The sequence below is a fragment of the Ahaetulla prasina genome, chromosome 7 (assembly GCF_028640845.1).
Source record: "Ahaetulla prasina isolate Xishuangbanna chromosome 7, ASM2864084v1, whole genome shotgun sequence".
Lineage (NCBI taxonomy): Eukaryota > Metazoa > Chordata > Lepidosauria > Squamata > Colubridae > Ahaetulla > Ahaetulla prasina.
The window spans coordinates 60690482-60708285 of NC_080545.1; the positions used below are offsets into that span (position 1 = coordinate 60690482).

A 17804-nucleotide genomic window follows, 5' to 3' on the forward strand; every position below is an offset into this window, starting at 1 on the left:
AGTAGTTGTGGGAGGAGTGGAGGTTGATATAATAAATCAAAAATATGTCTTTATATAACATTTAAACAACAGATAAGGTAAGACTGATAAGAGAAGGAGCATCAAATGAGAGATTTATAGCTGAGCATTCATTCCTATTTTCAAGAACGACTCTGGTTGCTTTCCTATCTTAACCCTACAAAGTGAAGAAATAAAAGAAATGCAGACAGCTCTCAATCAGGCCACTAAATCAGCATATTAAACTGAGTGATTATAATATGTGTAAGTCAGCTAAAACCAGATTATATTTAAAGTGGAAACAGATGGTATAAAAAGTGTATTTAAAATTATATTAAGTCTACTTAATATACAAATAATGGATAATAGCCACTAGATGAAACAGATAGTGAAGATTACCTAAATGTTTACAGATGTATAAAATTATTCCATTTTACGTTTCTGATTTTCAAATTCACCTAATATTTTGCCCTCATCTAAAAGGCCTGCAAGAATTCTACTTTGCATATGTACAAACAAGTCACATTTCTTATTTAGCAGCTATTCGATTTTATTTCAAGTTAGAAATATAGCTTTTAAAACAGAGTTTAACAAATATTTGGCAAATACTTCCTTAAATATATTTACATGCTACTCTTGTTCAGCTCCTGACAAAAGCCTGGTACTTAGAAACAACTAAGACAGAGGATTCTTTATTCATCATGTAAAACATTATTTCAAAAGCCACCAAGCAGAGTGCTGACTGCAGACAGCATTAATGAGGAGATAATGCTGACAAGAGATGCAAGTTCTTCAGGGGATTGGCTTTCTTTTCAATTATTGCCAGAAGATTCTGTTAAATGAACAGTGAAAATACTGAATCAAATATTTATGGTTTACACAGCATAAATCATATGCTCATAGTCCCAACATGAATTTATAACAAGCTCAATGTACATTATGCAAGAATGGAAAAAATATCATAGGGACAATTCATCTCATACATGTATTGCTTGCATACATGATGAAAAATTTACAATTATTCTACATATGTTCCATTCATATTTTGATTCAGCAAGCATATTAGGCCATATTATGAACTCTCTGATTTTGACTGATTGTAATTGAGGAACCCAACTATTATCGTTTGCAAACCATGTTTTATGACAGAAATGAGCAACCCATGATGTACATATATATATCCCACAGAACAATAAGACTATGCCAAAATGAGCCTAATTTTAGTGGTCCAATTACAGGCCATTTATCAGGAACTGGGGAATTTAAAGGTGGGGGTGGAAATTGTTTCCCTTCTAAGGGGCTCTCATTTCATACCACTTGAAACTTTAAAGTTTAAATCCTTAAAAAAATTAAACATATGAGTAAATGGCCACTACTGGCCTACTTGTTCAGGAATTGTAATCTCCGACATTTGTAGTTGCTCACCTCAAGATTTATAATTTAATATATTGTGTAAGCTCAAGCAGTAGTAATTTATTCAATAAGAGATACTTTGTATAATAGCAATAGCACTTAGACTTATATACCACTTCACTTATATACCACTGCTTTTACCTCTCTAAGTGGTTTACAGTGTCAGCATGTGGCCCCCAACAATCTGGGTCCTCATTTTACTGACCTCAGAAGGATGGAAGGCTGAGTCAACCTTGATAAAGTACCATTTTCATGTATCCTTTACAAATTACAATTTAATGTGCGGTATGTTTAACAGCCAGATTGTTTTAATTTTTAAACAAAGACATGCTTGAACTCTTTTTCAACAAACCAATCTTCATACTGTTGCAAGAACCATCTGCTACCTACATAAAATTCATAAACTGGTTGACTCAAATCAAAGGATTTACATTGGCATGACAGATCTGCAAAATGACATTGGTAACAACTTATACCAAATAAGATAGAACATTAAACCATTTGTGATTTCCAACATTTTTTAAATATGCAGTAAAGATTATTCAGTTGTTACAACTTGTAGCAACATGCATTCTTAAATGCCCAATCAGTACTACAAAGAACTAAGATCTTCAGAATATGTGATCCAAGCGGTGGTTTTGAGGACACAAGGCACATAAAACATTGCCATTGTAGAACAAGGATCTGAACAATAAGAATAATTTCTTTTACAAAATACTGATAAATATTTTCTTCTGTTCAATCATGTTCAATTCTTCAAGACTGCCAGGACCAATCACTGCAGTTTTCCTGGCAAGGTTTTTCAAAAGTGGCTTGCCTTTGCTTCCTTCCTAGGGCTAAGACAGAGGGACAGACCAAGGTCACCCAGCTGGCTTTATGACTAAGGCAGGACTAGAACTCACGGCCTCCCAATTTCTAGCTCGATGCCTTAACCATTACTGTGCCACATTCCTACGCTAACTTTGGCCATACACATGGTATACATTAATAACTGCAGGAATCCTTTTCTTGTAGAAATTTAAAGGAGGATTATTTGTTTAATCAATGGGGCAAACAAAAAAGAGAAGACTATACCTGTGGTTTATTTAAGGTAATCCTTTCAAAAGGCTATATGCAACTTTGCTCTTTAACAAACTTTCATATCATTTTACAGATTTAAATACTACCAGAAACAGCCCATTATCTACCATAAAGTTGAGATAACCATTTTAAACACAAACAAATCATATTTCCATGTAATGTACTCTGCTCACATTGAATGAGCTTTCCTTACAAACAGTAGTGGTGAAGAAAACCACAGATGCTCCTTCTTTAATAAATTTAGCATGGCACATACCTGTATGTCCCGGAAAATAAGACTGGGTCTTATATTAATTTTTGCTCCAAAAGACACATTAAGGCTTATTTTCCAGTTAGGTCTTATTTTAGGGAAATATGGTACTAAATGCATCTGTCTGGCTGACATTCTTAACTGGGGCTTATTTTATGGCAGGGCTTATATTACGAGCATCCTGAAAAATCATGCTAGGGCTTATTTTCTTGTTAGGTTTTATTTTTGGGGAAACAGGATAAACCAGTTAGATCAGGAGTCCCTACCCCCTGGGCTGTGGTTCACTACTGGGCCATGGCCTATTTGGAACCAGGCCCTGCAAGCAGCGGGCCTCCACGTACGTGTACAGTTCGACTTGTGCAAGTGGTGGGCCAGTGTGCGTGCACACATGCATGCAGCTCAACTTGTGCAAGTTGAGCTACATGCACATGTGTGCCAGTCCACCACTCACGCGGCCCAGTTCCCCTCCCTCCCTGGGCCAAGCTGCAATGACTGGGGACCACTGAATTAGATTCTAACCCCGCTTCTTCCACTTGCATTTTTAATAAGGCATAACCATGCTCTAACAATACTAATCTTCCCTCCTGGCCCCACAATACTGCTCTTATACCATCACCAGCTATAAGTGAAAATGGCAGAACTATGCCTTAGAAGCGTTGGAAAAATTAACCCTAACCTTTTTCCGATCACTAGCCATCCTCCACAGCAGCCATTTTACTCCCAATGTTTGGCTTTTCTATTATGCTTTCTTTTCCCGAGTCCTTTTTCTACCCTTCATTCTTCTCTTTCCTAATTTTGATCCTAATGGGTATTCCGATAAGGAAGAAGGGAAGAAAATTCCACTGTTTTATTGGTGAAAAAGAGGATCATATTAATATTATTCTGCATGAAGAGTACCCTGAAATGGTCAGAAGTTCACTATTTAGGGAACGAAAGGGTACCCAATAAGCTGATGAATAGGGATTTATAATGTATATTATAATTTACAGTATTATAATGTATAATATATTCTGGCTCATATCTTTCTTTACCTGTAGATTCATAGTCCGGATTTTTGTAATGTCGTATCTTAAAAACAAGGGGTGTTATATCTGCCTCTTGTTACTTATATACCATTTTCTTTATATTTGTCATCACTTTCAACCACTTCCCTACCCCCATTTCCAAGCAAGAGACCTGGTTGCCTAGCAGCTAGTCACTAGCTGTGCAGGACTTAGCTAGCTGCATTATCATGGAGGGTCTGCTTCCTCCTTTCTGAGATATTTTTGCCCTGGTATCTTCCCATACATTCTGTTTCATTTTATTTTAATTTGGGAAGTGCCCACATGGAACATAGGAGGAGGACAGACAGTATCCTTCTGTAAACTCCACTTATTCCTGCCAAAGTGCCTAGTCTAGCAGATATTTTCTTTGCTGACTACTGATATACTAAAACTGAAGAAGACATACATAGCATAGCTATGCATCAAGAAAACATGGTTTGATAGCAATTTGGAAGCAAGAACAACAGAAGGGTGATAGAGATCGGTAAGGAGTACAGGAAATTTTTACGATTAAAAGTGCCTTCAAAATGTCAAAATTGATGAATGCACTCTTAATATGCTTTTTGTTTACAAAAGTGACTTTACCAGACATTGTCTTATTCCAAATCCATTACATGGCATTTCCCCCTCAAAATTCATTTTTTAAATTCAATTCATACTAAAGCGTGGGACACACACAAGCACTGTACCTAATTTCAAAAACTCTCAATATCATTACTACAGTCTTGCTAGCTACTACAACCTGGTATGAATATCAGATCCAATGTACACTACTGTGAAGTTTTCACAGATTTCTAATGCCATATATATCTGCTTTCTTTCTTTCAAACAAAGAAAAGCCAGTATACTACTGCAAAGAAGTATTCCCGTACAAAGCCTACTGAGATAACAGAGAAAGCACAGAAAGGCTGTTCTGCCATGTTCTTTTTCTTCTTTTTTCTTTGTTTCCTGCTTTAGTTCACACAGTTAATAACTAAAGTATATAAGAAAATAAAAGATTATCAAACGATAAGGGCAGAGGAAAAGGGAGGTCCAGCTATGCTCATCTGACACATTGCTTTGAAGAAGGATATCCTTACTGCATTCCTTCCATCTATATTCATTCCTTCCCCTAGAGGAAAATGATTAGATATACCTCAATTTTAAAGGAGCAGATTACTTGGTATCGCAATACATCCTTTTACCTTAACATATAACTCAAGTGATCTCAGCAGTCTGGAAATTGCCTGGTTATATCTGATGGCTATGAAGTTAAAACATATCTTGCTTTTTCACTAATGAAAACTATATTTGTCTATTCCAAAAGGGTAGTGTGCTCAACTTGTTGACAGAGCAAGAGAATACATACATACATATAACATACACACACACACACATAATAAATCATTATGTGTGTGTGTGTGTGTGTGTGTGTATACACACACACATACACACATATACATACACACGTTAGTTCATTTAATACGGGGGTGTCAAATTCATGTCACGGCAGCATCACATGATGTATCAGGACTTTTTCCCCCTTCGCTAAACCGGGTGTGGGCATGGCCAGCGCATGATGCATCTGGCCCGCAGGCCGAGAGTTTGACAGCCCCGATTTAATAAATCACTACTAATGAGGATTTAAGACTTAACATAAAAATGCTATGCTACAAATCATGATATATATTACAATATCTGGGTTTTTATTATAAACAAAATAAAACAAATAGCATTACGGCTTGGTAGTGCAATATGTGGACCTAGTTTAAGCTATGCTACCCATACTAGCCAGAACTACTAAATGTAGGCTGCAAGTATCCTTATGACTTTTAGAAAATAGAAATAGACAGTATTGGGATTCAAATAATTTAACAACCGGTTCTCTACCCTAATGATTTCTTCCAACAACCAGTTCACCAAACTGCTCAGAAAGTTAACAACCGGTTCTCCCGAAGTGGTGCGAACTGGCTGAATCCCACCATTGGAAATAGGTTACAATGCTCTATTATCTCTTTACCATCATTCAATGGTCATCCAGATTTTTTCAGTCCTGTGCCCATAACGAGTTGGTCCAAATGCAACAATCTGAAGAGACAGCATAAATCACTTTTGCTACTGGCTATCAAGTCCTGAGGGATGTGGTGGGTCAGTGGCTAAGACGCTGAGCTGGTTGATCGAAAGGTCAGCAGTTCAGTGGTTCAAATCCCTAGTGCTGCATAATGGGGTGAGCTCCCGTTACTTGTCCAGCTTCTGCCAACCTAGCAGTTCGAAAGCATGTAAAAAATGCAAGTAGAAAAATAGGGATCGCCTTTGGTGGGAAAGTAACAGAGTTCTGTGCGCTTTTGGTGTTTAGTCATGCCGGCTACATGACCACGGAGACATCTTCGGACAGTGATGGCTCTTTGGCTTTGAAACGGAGATGAGCACCACCCCCTAGAATCAGGAACGACTAGCACATATGTGCAAGGGGAACCTTTACATTTTTATCAAGTCCTGGGTGGTTTAAAGCTGGATATTTGAATGTCGCTTGTTTCAGATTCTACTTGTATATTGCCATCAACATCATTTTGTTTATATACCTGCTCTAATATGCCTGTGGAGAACAAGAGATGGGACACTTGCTCATACCCTCATGGGCATGGAAGCCTCAGAAAAGTTGCCTTGCCAGCTGTTACTTTTTCTTTGCCCCTTTTATTCAGAGGTTTCTGACCATATTTATATATATATCCATATGCTGATGAATGGCTAAATAAACAATTACTTTACAATTTGGGCAGAATGAGCAGCAACATTCCTCAGATCTGAAAAGGACAAATAAAAAGATAGGACTAAGAATGCAATGTAAAGAAATGAAAAAGGGATGCTGCATGCCAATTACATATATAAATACAAGAAAAGAGAAAGAATAGATTGCTAAAAGAGTAAAAATCCTTCAGAAAAATAAAATTATATGAATGAACCAGTTCACCAAACTGCTCAGTGGGAAGAAATTTATTAGAACAATACAGTACAGTACAAGCCAACATGCCAAATCCCTAGAGGGTTTGGACCCTGTTTGACTGGACAAACAGCTTCTTCTATATGAAGTGTGGCCTAGGATGTCTTTTTTTGAAGAAGATGCTTAGTGTGTACTGTTCTGAGAAGATGTCAACAACCACTACAGAGGTAGGAGTAACAGGCAGAAAGAATTGCCTTGAAGAAAAAGTGGAAGAGCTGCTACCAAGACAATGGCCAGATAAAATAAATCTTGAAGTTGAGACAAATCTGAGTAAGCACCTCAAGCAAGACTACGTACTTAATTCTCACAAAAATAAAGGGAGGGTGGAGGGGAAGTGCATCCAGACTTGCAAGATTGTTTCTGCAATGTTATATCAAAAGTATTACTAGCATTCACAATTCTGGTTTCTTAGTTTGGCTAACTGTACATGCCTTTGGTGGTAATGCCAACACCAAGAAATTCCTTTCCCAGATTGGTTTGTCTGTGTTCTAAGAAAATTTTAAACTTGCTTTTCTATGTTAGATTTTCTTCCACAATGACCTTAATTTAAAGGTATATATTGGACTTTTAAATATTGATGCCATGTTTCTATCTTTTTTGGTTTTAACTTTATTAATTATGGTTGTATAATATTACTAGCTTTATATTTGCTAAATTTTATTGGGAGTTGTGTTGTAAACCACTGGGAGCCAGCTTTGTTAGGAGCAATGAGAAATCCATTTAATACACCTTGTCTAAAATGAATCTGCCCGTCCTGTCAGGCCTGATCTAGATAGAATGCTTAGGATTCTGCCTGCATGGGAAGTATGAGTTGTAGGGGCCAGCAGTCAGAATTTCTCCATGGTGGTTTCAAAACCTTAAACTATACTGTCTATAGCAGTTCTAGGTATTTAGAAGAGCACTCGAAACATTTGTTTTTTAATGGGCCTGTGATGTTGATGCCTAGCTGAATATTCCTATTAGGTTGGGTTAAGGGACTGTTTACGTTGGAGAGACAGATTTTTTTCCATGCAATTCCATGCACTCCCAGAAGACATTAGTCCTAGCCTCTAATTTCCCTTACCTGACAAGCCTCAGGACACAGAAAGAAATGGGGGAAAAAACCCCTCATTTTTTATGATATCACTATATGGCCTTCTGCAGTCCTTTAGAATACCAGGAGACTAAATTTCAATTCCCAGTCTCCCAGAAGGATCTTTGCCCCATTTTAATGTTTAATGTGTAAAATATGAGCAAGACTAGTTGCGAGACTGGTGATAACAGCAGAATGGTTTGAGGTCTTCCAGTTGAAAATGCAATGTGCTATTTTATCACAGTGGATTTAAATTATTGTACATCAAAATGATAGAGATTCCAAAAGGAAGGAGAAAGAACGAAAGAAAGCTCTACATCAAGAATCTGGACGGCTAGAAAATAAGCTCCGTAGCAGAGCAGTAAACTTCACCTCTTGATCCACCCTGTTGAACTCTGAAATAAATTATACATTCCTGCTGACTCATAGGAGGAGGTGAATCTCATTAACTTCAAACACAGTTAAAAAAAAAGGTGGTAAAAAGCCATAGCTCTTTTCCACAGAATAGATTTAGCCAAGGTAAAGGCCCAAGTCATAATGAATAAAATACATAGTTTATATTCCAAACTAGTTGAGGAAAGAAAAAAGTTCATAATTGTATGATTTACTCTGATGAGATTTTGTAGAAGACTCTTGTTTCAGTAAGCTGAAATAAGATTAAATTAACAATACCGTGAACACATCAACTCACTTTGGAAAAACAATGGTTAATGAAAGAAAAAACAAAAGTGGACCAAGGCTCATGATTTAAATCCTTGTTTAGCTATAAACCTCAGGAAAACAATGGGTATCTGGGGGAGGGGAGGGGTCAAATATGCCAAAATGCTGAGTACAACCAGGTGATTGAAGCCCTGCCCCTTTTTACAAGCATATAATACAACAATATACACATACGAAGAAGGAGAGCTATAACTCCCAGTTCTGCTTACCATCTTTAGGTCCTTCCTAACACTCCTGGAGGAGGCAAGCACTTACACAAGGCAAAACTAAGAGACTAAAAAAGGAAGAAGCACCATGAATGCCATAGCATCTGCCACTCTATTAGACTGATTATTTTAAAAATAAATATTTGAGAATGACTAATATTTCACAAGATAGAGATTCTTGCATGAGATTTTGATCATTTAATTTAGATACATTATCATCATCCTTATCTGCACAAGAATAGCCCATAATGAACCCTGCAACATAATTTCAAATGGTAGAATAGAATACTATTCTATTTCTTTTGAAACTTGAGCTGTTTCAAAAGAAAAGGAGAAAAGAAAAGGAGATAAGCAAATGACAACAGAAAGTTAAAATAAAAAGAGAAAGCTAGTTGGGATTCAGACGGATGGTCTTCATTCTGCTTCATGCAAGCCTTTTATGTGTGGGGGAAATTGTTCAACAAACAAACTGGACTCTTACAGTTTAATTTAGAATTTGCAAGGTGGTTGTCTGATTTTTTAAAATGAGATTTATTTGTAGTATTCTACACCTATAGTCATAGACAACTATGCTACCACTGAACAAATGGATTCAGTCAAATAGTAATAGAGATAAGTTGTTCAAAAATTTTGGTATTCTTGCCTTTTGCAGCATTCGTCAGGACTTGCAGAGAACAAATTTGTCATCATAATGAACTATTTATAATAGGAGGGTAACATTTGAAAACCCTATCTAAATAGGAGTAAGGTCCAAGAATTTAGAGCAGGATACAGTCAGATAAAAGTAACAAGGCAGAAAAACAAAAGAGAGTAGCATTTAGCTTGTTTCTTTGTCTTAATGAATTGAAGAATATTCTGTGTGATGACACTTGCTAATCAAAATGCAGTCCATGAGATCACAGTTGTTTAAAATATTGACAACTCCATTAAGAGAAGAGCAAATATTCAAAGAAAAAGAAATAATTTTCATATAAGAAATTAGAAAAAGAAGCTTATTACTTCTAATTATTTTGCCGTACCATCTAGAGCAGTAACTATTATTGCACTATGGTAGGTTGATTAACCACTTTACTGTTATCTCCTAATACTTATTATATGAAAATATTACAAAAATACATCCAAATAAACAACATGATATAAATTCAAAGTACTACCCTGTTTTCCCAAAAATAAGGCATCCCCTGATAAGAAGCCCAATCGGGCTTTTGAGTGTATGGCAATAGGCCAAGTGCTTATTTCAGGGTTCAAAAAAATATAAGATAGGGTCTTATTTTTGGGGAAACACAGTAAGTAAAATGTATCAACAAAAAACTGTGGGAGCTCCTGCCCTCTGGAATGCCAACTCCCCGACCTTCGGACTTTCCGCCGGACTTTCCGCCGTGAAATTTTGTTTGTTTGTTTACATTTATACCCCGCCCTTCTCCGAAGACTCAGGGCGGCTTACAATGTATAAGGCAATAGTCTCATTCTATTTGTATATTTTTTTTTTACAAAGTCAACTTATTGCCCCCCCAACAATCTGGGTCCTCATTTTACCTACCTTATAAAGGGTGGAAGGTTGAGTCAACCTTGGGCCGGGCTCGAACCTGCAGGCTCTGTGTTCTAATAACAGGCTTCTCTATTGCCTGAGCTATCCCGGCCCCAATTGAAGACTCTTTTATTCTGCCGAGCTGGGCTAGCCTGATTAAGTAATTTTAAACGGGGTTTTAGTTTTTATATTACTTAATTTTTAATTTTGGCCATTATTTATATAAATTTTAGTTTTGTTTTTATTGTATATTTATTGTATCTTTTAAATTGACTGTTAACCGCCCTGAGTCCTTCGGGAGAAGCCGGTATACAAATGCAATAAATAAATAAATAAATAAATAAATAAATAAATAAATAAATAAATAGGGGGAAAAATAAGTGAAGAAAAATGTATGAAAGCAGAATATTTTATAAAGGGATATTTGAGGCGTGTCTAGGTTAACAAAACTTGTGCTGCCAATAAAGAGAATTTAAAGGAAATGACAGAAGTTATTTAGAGTATGAAAAACTGGCCAGGGCAAAGCAAATATGTTATCGTCTGAAATGTTTCATTGAAAAAATTAAAAACCACTAATGAAATCAGATTTTCATCTGTCACTTTTGTTTATAAGCAATACAACACATGACATCATAAACAAACCCTCCTCAAAAATGAAAATGTAAAATAACAAAATTATTAGTTACCATAAATATCAAACTTAAAGATAACCATAACTTTGTGTCAGTTCCTAAAGCAATAAGTGTTCCAGTATTATTTTTTATATTTCAAGCATGATTAAATAAACATGTTGTTCATTTAAAATCTGTAAAAAATACTTCACAGGTTTAGAACTGAATTCAGCATATGAAAAACATGCTTTTATTTATCCACTAGTTTTTCTTATTGTCAATTAAAAGCTGTGTTCAAATATCACACTAAAACATAGGTCAGTGTATAATAATGGAAATATATTTTTTACATTACAAAACATTTGTGGGGGGGATATTCTATCAAGATGAATTCCATCAAAGAATTTGGTTATATGCAGATGTTCAACTGTACTGAGCATTACACCAAAAAAAAGTTTCACTCACATAGAATCTGTAACACAGACCTTGTAACTTGCATTTATATGAAACAATCTGGATTGTTTTGAATTATAGCTTAAAACAATCTATACTGCTTCAATCTCTTGCAGTAGACTGCCCTGTAAACCAGGGGTAGTCAACCTTTTTATACCTACCACCCACTTTTGTATCTCTGTCAGTAGTAAAATTTTCTAACCGTCCACCAGTTCCACAGTAATAAGCCATGTATCGTTGTCTGCGCATGCCTCTCGCACATCATAGATTGGGTTTGGGGGTGGGGCACCGGCTACCAACTCTGCTTGTGGGGAGAGATGCGCGAGCTATTCTGGGACGAGGCTCTTTTGTTTGTGGTCACACTATAGCGCCGTTTAGTTTCACTTACGTAATGTGAACTAAACTTATGTGCGGGCAATACAAATAGTATATTTTCAGAAATTTAAATTGTCACGGGGAATTTTATGAAAACCTAATGAAAATGTTTTTAAATAATGCTATGAAATTTTTTTAAAAAGTCAATTAAATTAAAAAAAAGGAAAGTGCTTCAGTATCGGACAAAACCCTTACCGCCCACTATGAAAGCTGGAATGCCCACGAGTGGGCGGTAGGGACCAGGTTCACTACCACTGCTGTAAACAATTTAATCCACGAAACCAGCCTTGATGACCCAAGACAGATATTGGACGTAGTTTATATATTATTGTTAGCTATGGTGCAATTCTCCACAACATTTGATTCCCTCAATTATTATAGCCTTCTAAGGTATTTGGCTGAGACCTAGATCTGGAACCACTACAAAGCAATGCTCCCATTTTGCTGAAGGCAATATTCAGGTTTATGACCATTGGCATATGGTTTCACAATGCCATTGTGTCCTCTACACATTTTAGTATCTGTTTCAAGGATCCTCAACTCTGAGGAGGGAGGGGGGGAAGTAGGGCCCATTTAGACTATTGAAAGCATGTCATTAAAAATAAGAAATGGAAATGTAATAGATTAAAAACCAAATGCATAATCATATAAAAATGCTTTGAATGCCTGCACAAGACCAGGAGGCATTCTTGTAAAATGTAAATGCAATAAGTGTTGTAACTGGAAATCATCTGGAAAAAAAAGTGCATTGCCAAGATAAAAAGCACCCAAAGATGCTGGAAAGGGAAAAGGGTAAGCCCATCAGTTTGCCTTGGGCAAAATAAGATTGCCACTGCAGACATTTTGGGAAAGTATCCATATATTACCTCACAATTCCAAATGTTTCCAACAACCCCAAAAAGGTGCAAGAACCTAACATCTAGTTAGATTAGTCATGAAAGCTATCCTAAGAGAAAAAAAGGAACTCATCTGGGAGAAGCAGCTGCCAAAAGGGAATGAGGCAAATAGATTCTGCTGCTCCTTAAGAGACCACAAAGAAAAAAGGCAAGATGAAAATGAGAAAGGAAACACGGGATAATCAGATGCAGACCAAAATGGGAGTTTCAGAAAGGTAAGAGAGCTCTAGAAAAAATGATGTAATACTGTAGCTTATGATAAAGGAAATAAAGTAGAATTAAGCAGGCAAAACTAGTCAATGAAATGAAATATGACCCAATCAATATGAGTTCATATATTTTCTTTAGCAGCCTGAGTCTGCACGTCTGAATCCACTTGCTTGGGAAAAAGTAGAGCTTTACTTTAAGTGGACGTGTATAAATTACTCTGCGAATTAATCATCCACCACACTAACTGTGAAGTTACTGGGGAATAAGCTTCTCTGAATAAAGAGGGATTTACTTTCAAGCAAATATGCATAGGATGGCATTGAGCTAACCATTAGACCATAACTTTTTACTTACATTAGTCCTAAACAAATATGGTACTTGCACTAGTAAACATTGAACATTAATCTTAAAAGTACTGCATATGCTTTTTTGTGTAGTTTGGGAGTCTTATCCTCCACTTCTCATCATTGTCTTCTGTTCAAGAAAACAAATTGTGAGATTTTTAGAGCTTTAGAGCAGTTAGTGAAAAATCTTTTTGCACATTTAACATTGCGGTTATTGGAAAAAAAATGGCAAGGGGCCAGTACACTGCAACAAATAATAGATGCAGTTTTGAAAAGATGAATTCAGATCCTTGCTCAGTGACAAAGTTTAAGTACCAAGCTCATAGCACTCAATGCTTCCACTTTATGCAAAATAAATAATGGCTGTAAAAAGGGTGCAGTTACAGCCAGTCACAGCTTTGTAACGTACATTGTTACTTCCATTGGGCAGTCATTTCTCAACTCAACCTCCCTCCATATGGTAATTGTTGGGAGAAAGAAATAACAGGCAACACCCATCTTCACCACCTTGAGCTCCCAAAGAAAGGGCACAATGTATATTGTAATAAGAAATAATAAACAGTTTGTCTATTTTCACAATGCCCTGTACAATTGTATGTATTTTATCTGGCTTTTTCCTAAGCAAATGACCTATCTGAAATAACTTATAGAGATACTTTTAAAAGGTAGAAATACTAAAGAATAAACTTTGAACTTGAGTGACAATTCAGAGATTTGATGTCCTCCCTTAATTAACAATTTTTCAAATCATTTAATATTTACTACAAACTGTGCCCATTCAGATGTGTACTTTTACACATATACACTTGCACCATGTAACAAAAATAAGGGTAAAAGAAGTCCAAATAGAATGATTTGGCTACATCTTCTGTCTTGTCTCATCCTTATGGCCCACTGAACACTGGCAAATAGTAGCTGTTGTAAACAACATGCCAAATGTGTTTTAAGCTACTTGAATAGTCTTTGCAAGAAGAAGAATAAGGCTAGCCAGGGAGCAAAAAGAAGCTAATTCATTTCTGAAAACACCACACTGTATTGCTTCCCACAAAATTGTAAATGGTGATTCATACCAAGTAGGCTGTTCTCCCAGAATAAGCTATTTTGTTTATGCAGAATCTGTGATAATATCAATTCTAAAAAGGAAGGGGTTCAGGGTCAGTGTCAGCCTTATATCCTGTCATTTTAAGTCTGCTTTAGAAGGAACCTAAAGAGAGGGGGAAAGATGAAGTGAAAAGATATGGCTAAAACACTCTCAAAATGGCTTGTTGAAGTAAATAGAACTATACATGTATAGATATTTTAAACATGTTGCCAAAGTTGAGATACAGGGAAACTGTCAGGAGAAAAAAATTGTTACCATCTTCTTGAGAATTAAAACACAAAGCAGATCTTAGAGGAACCAGACCTGCATGGTATGCACATATCAAATCTTATTAAACATCAACATCATATAGTGATCGATGATTATCAAAACGATCTCTGTGTGTGTGAAAGAGGGAGGGAGGGAGAGACAGAGAACAATATTTAATATGCTGTTCCTGCTTTCATCTCTGCACAGCTTTGCAGAATTGACACTTAGCTGAAAAGCCATTTACCAACAAATTGAATGCTCTCGGTGAACCGATGCACAGAGCCAGGAAAGCAGGAATAGTTCAAATCAGGGCAATCAATTCTTTACTATTAAGCCCCTTTTCCTTCCTCCCATCCAGGAACAAGCATTGAAAACAGAAGCCAAATATTGTAAAGCCAATAAATGCCTTCTCACCACGTCTTACCCCTCATGCGCAATTACCATCCGGTCCGGATTACCCGCTCCCGTGCACCCCAAGGGAAGGATAGTGGGCGACAAACGAAGTCGAAGGACTCTAAAGCTCTTTTTTTGTCTGTTTGTTTGTTACGGTGCTAACATATTCGGTTCTAGCAGAGCCCTAATTTTAAAAAGCCCATCCATTCACACGTACCGAAACAGTAGATCCTTCACGGACGTCGTCCTTCCGCCTCTCCAATTTCCCCCAAGCACATCTCCAGCCACCGGAGACCGGTGCAGATCGCTAAAAACCCACCCGACCACTTTGCTCCCACTTGGGGCTGAAAGGAAGCCGCACCGTCGCCCTCTCGCCTCGGGCCAGGCCCCTGACCTGCGCGCACGGCAGACAATGAGCAGCCCTGAACTCACCAGCAGCAGGAGCCGCGCCGAATCTCTGCCGCGCCGGGGCGGTCCTCCTCCTGCCTCAGCCTTTCGAGCTCCCTCCTCGCTGGCTCCGCTGCACCGCTACCGCCTCCTCTTCTTCCGCAGGCGAGCCCGCGCCAGCTAATGCCGCCGCCCCAAGCACGCTTCCTGTTCTGGCCGGCTCTTTCCCGGCTCAAAGAGTCACTTTATGCCCCTCGCTAACATGGCTGCTCCCCCACCACCACCGCCCGCCCGCCCGCCAACTAGATCAGGGATCGCGCCGTTCGGCCTTTGCTGTCGCGGCGTTACTTCCTTTGCTCGGCCACGGTACGACTCCGGATGCTGCCTGACGACTCCGCCGCCCTGCGCGTAGTTGCCAAATAAGAACGACTGAGCGGCCACCTAGGAGCACCAGATCCCTGCGAAGCAGCCGCAGCGCAGACCCGAACCAGTGCGACAGCTAGCGGCTGGCGAGTGGTTTGCTGCCTCTGCTGCTGCCTATACGGGACTAGGTTGGAAAGGGCGCCCACGGCCTTCCCGACTCCAATTTAAAGTTGAAGTAGCCTTTCTTTAGAACACTTAACCTCGCTGAAGGAAATCCGGGCTGGGATTACATACTTAGACTTTACCATTACGGTATTTTATGTACATGCTCCTGCCAATGCTGTCTGTTTGCCAGGAACAAGCCCTGTATTATACATGTTTCTAATTCGAAGAGCATTTCTGTTTTGTTTTGTTTTGTTTTGTTTTGATACATGTTTCCATTCTGTATCCTACCTATAAATTAAAAGTGGCTGAAGGTGTTTGAATAGGAACTATTAAAATCAGCAGAGATGGACATTTATTTTTATACATCATATAAAGGTAAAGGTTCCCCTCACACATATGTGCCAGTCTTTCCCAACTCTAGTGGGTGGCACTGGTGCTCATCTCAGTTTCAAAGCCGAAGAGCCAGCGCTGTCCGAAGACGTCTCTGTGGTCAAGTGGCCGGCATGACTAAATGCCAAAGGCGCATGGAACACTGTTACCTAAAGGTGGTCCCTATTTTTCTACTTGTATTTTTTACGTGCTTTCTAATTGCTAGGTTGGCAGAAGGTGGGACAAGTAATGGGAGCACACCCAGTTACTCAGCACTAGGGATTCGAACCTTCGATGGACAAGCTCAGCGTTTTAGCCACTAAGCCACCGCATCCCTATACATCATATAGCATTTTGTTATGTGGCAACTTATTCGTTCTTATTTGGCAACTATACATTTTGAGACTGAAATCTCAGTCTACAATACAATGGAGAGGCTATGTTTTGTGATTGCTGCTGATGAAAATGCAAGCATTCAAGTTACAGGTTCTCATGTTCTCTTGATGTTTTTACATGGCTTCAATAGACCCTTCTGAGGTTTTATTCTTGTATTTAAACATTTTTCTATTAGCCCTGATTTTGTATAAGATATCTGACTTCTTTTATTTATGTTTTCCTTTCTTTTATTTCTTATTTCATTCTTTAATGAGGATCATAGACTCAAACATCTGAATACAAGTTTTTCTTCCAAGTCCCAGCCTTCTCTTCAGTCAGTATGTTAAGGCTTCAACTAATTCATTTTTAAAAGTTACTTGAAATGCTCAAATATTTGCAGTGCAATCAAAGACACCAGTTTAATTGAAAGAAGTTGGAAACCTATATTTTCTGCTGAAGATTTTATATACTTCTGTGTACTTCTTATTTTATTGGCTAATTCAATACTCAACACTGCCTTTCAATAAAATATTTCCCAAAGTGTTTAGAACCCAGATTGAGGACCCAGATTGTTGGGGGGGCAATAAGTTGACTTTGTAAATATATACAAATAGAATGAGACTATTACCTTACACACTGTAAGCCGCCCTGAGTCTTCGGAGAAGGGCGGGATATAAATGTAAATTTAAAAAAAAAAAAAAAGAAGAGGTAGTTTAAGCTTGCATAGCAACAGTTCTTAACCTAATGAAAAGGGATTTCTGGTGTTGATTTCAAGCCTATGCAGTTAAGCTTGGGGTCTATAGGAGGTCAGGTGGGTACTAAATGGCTCCTCAGAGGATATGCTTATAGTGTAGAACATGCCTGACTCAATCTGGTGTGAATTACGAGTAAATTATGTCCTTGATAATCCAATGCCAGGTTAGTGAAACAAGTGAATATTTTTTTTTACAAATCCCAAGTCAACTTCACTGTGACCGGCAGGCTTTCCCCTTGCCCCCCAGTTATCAAAAAGAAGTGGGGGAGAAAGATACTGGTACCCCAGAGTCTGCATTAATAGCCTGCAAGTAAGCTAGTTGTAAAACCCATTCTGTTGTGTGTGACTGTTTAAGAAAGGGCTGTGCTGCTTGGATCTTAAATGTCCCATAAATGGTCTTGAGTTCTTTTCTATACATGCATATGCGCAAGCATTTTATGATTCTCTACAAGGGTCAGAAAATGCTGTC

The 17804-nt window shown here is 37.9% G+C and overlaps 1 protein-coding gene across 3 annotated transcripts in view; it reads right to left on the bottom strand.

The window, feature by feature from the left end:
- The window catches only part of CDK17 (cyclin dependent kinase 17), an 87343-nt gene extending 71531 nt beyond the window's left edge, over positions 1–15812 (bottom strand). The window contains exons 1-2 of one of the 3 annotated variants that reach the window (XM_058191929.1): positions 15140–15343; positions 8765–8829 (exon numbers count right to left, since the gene is read on the bottom strand). The gene's annotated coding sequence lies outside the window, so the exon portion shown is untranslated. The other 2 variants (XM_058191926.1, XM_058191928.1) reach the window with 2 other exon arrangements.
- Positions 15813–17804: the final 1992 nt, after the last annotated feature.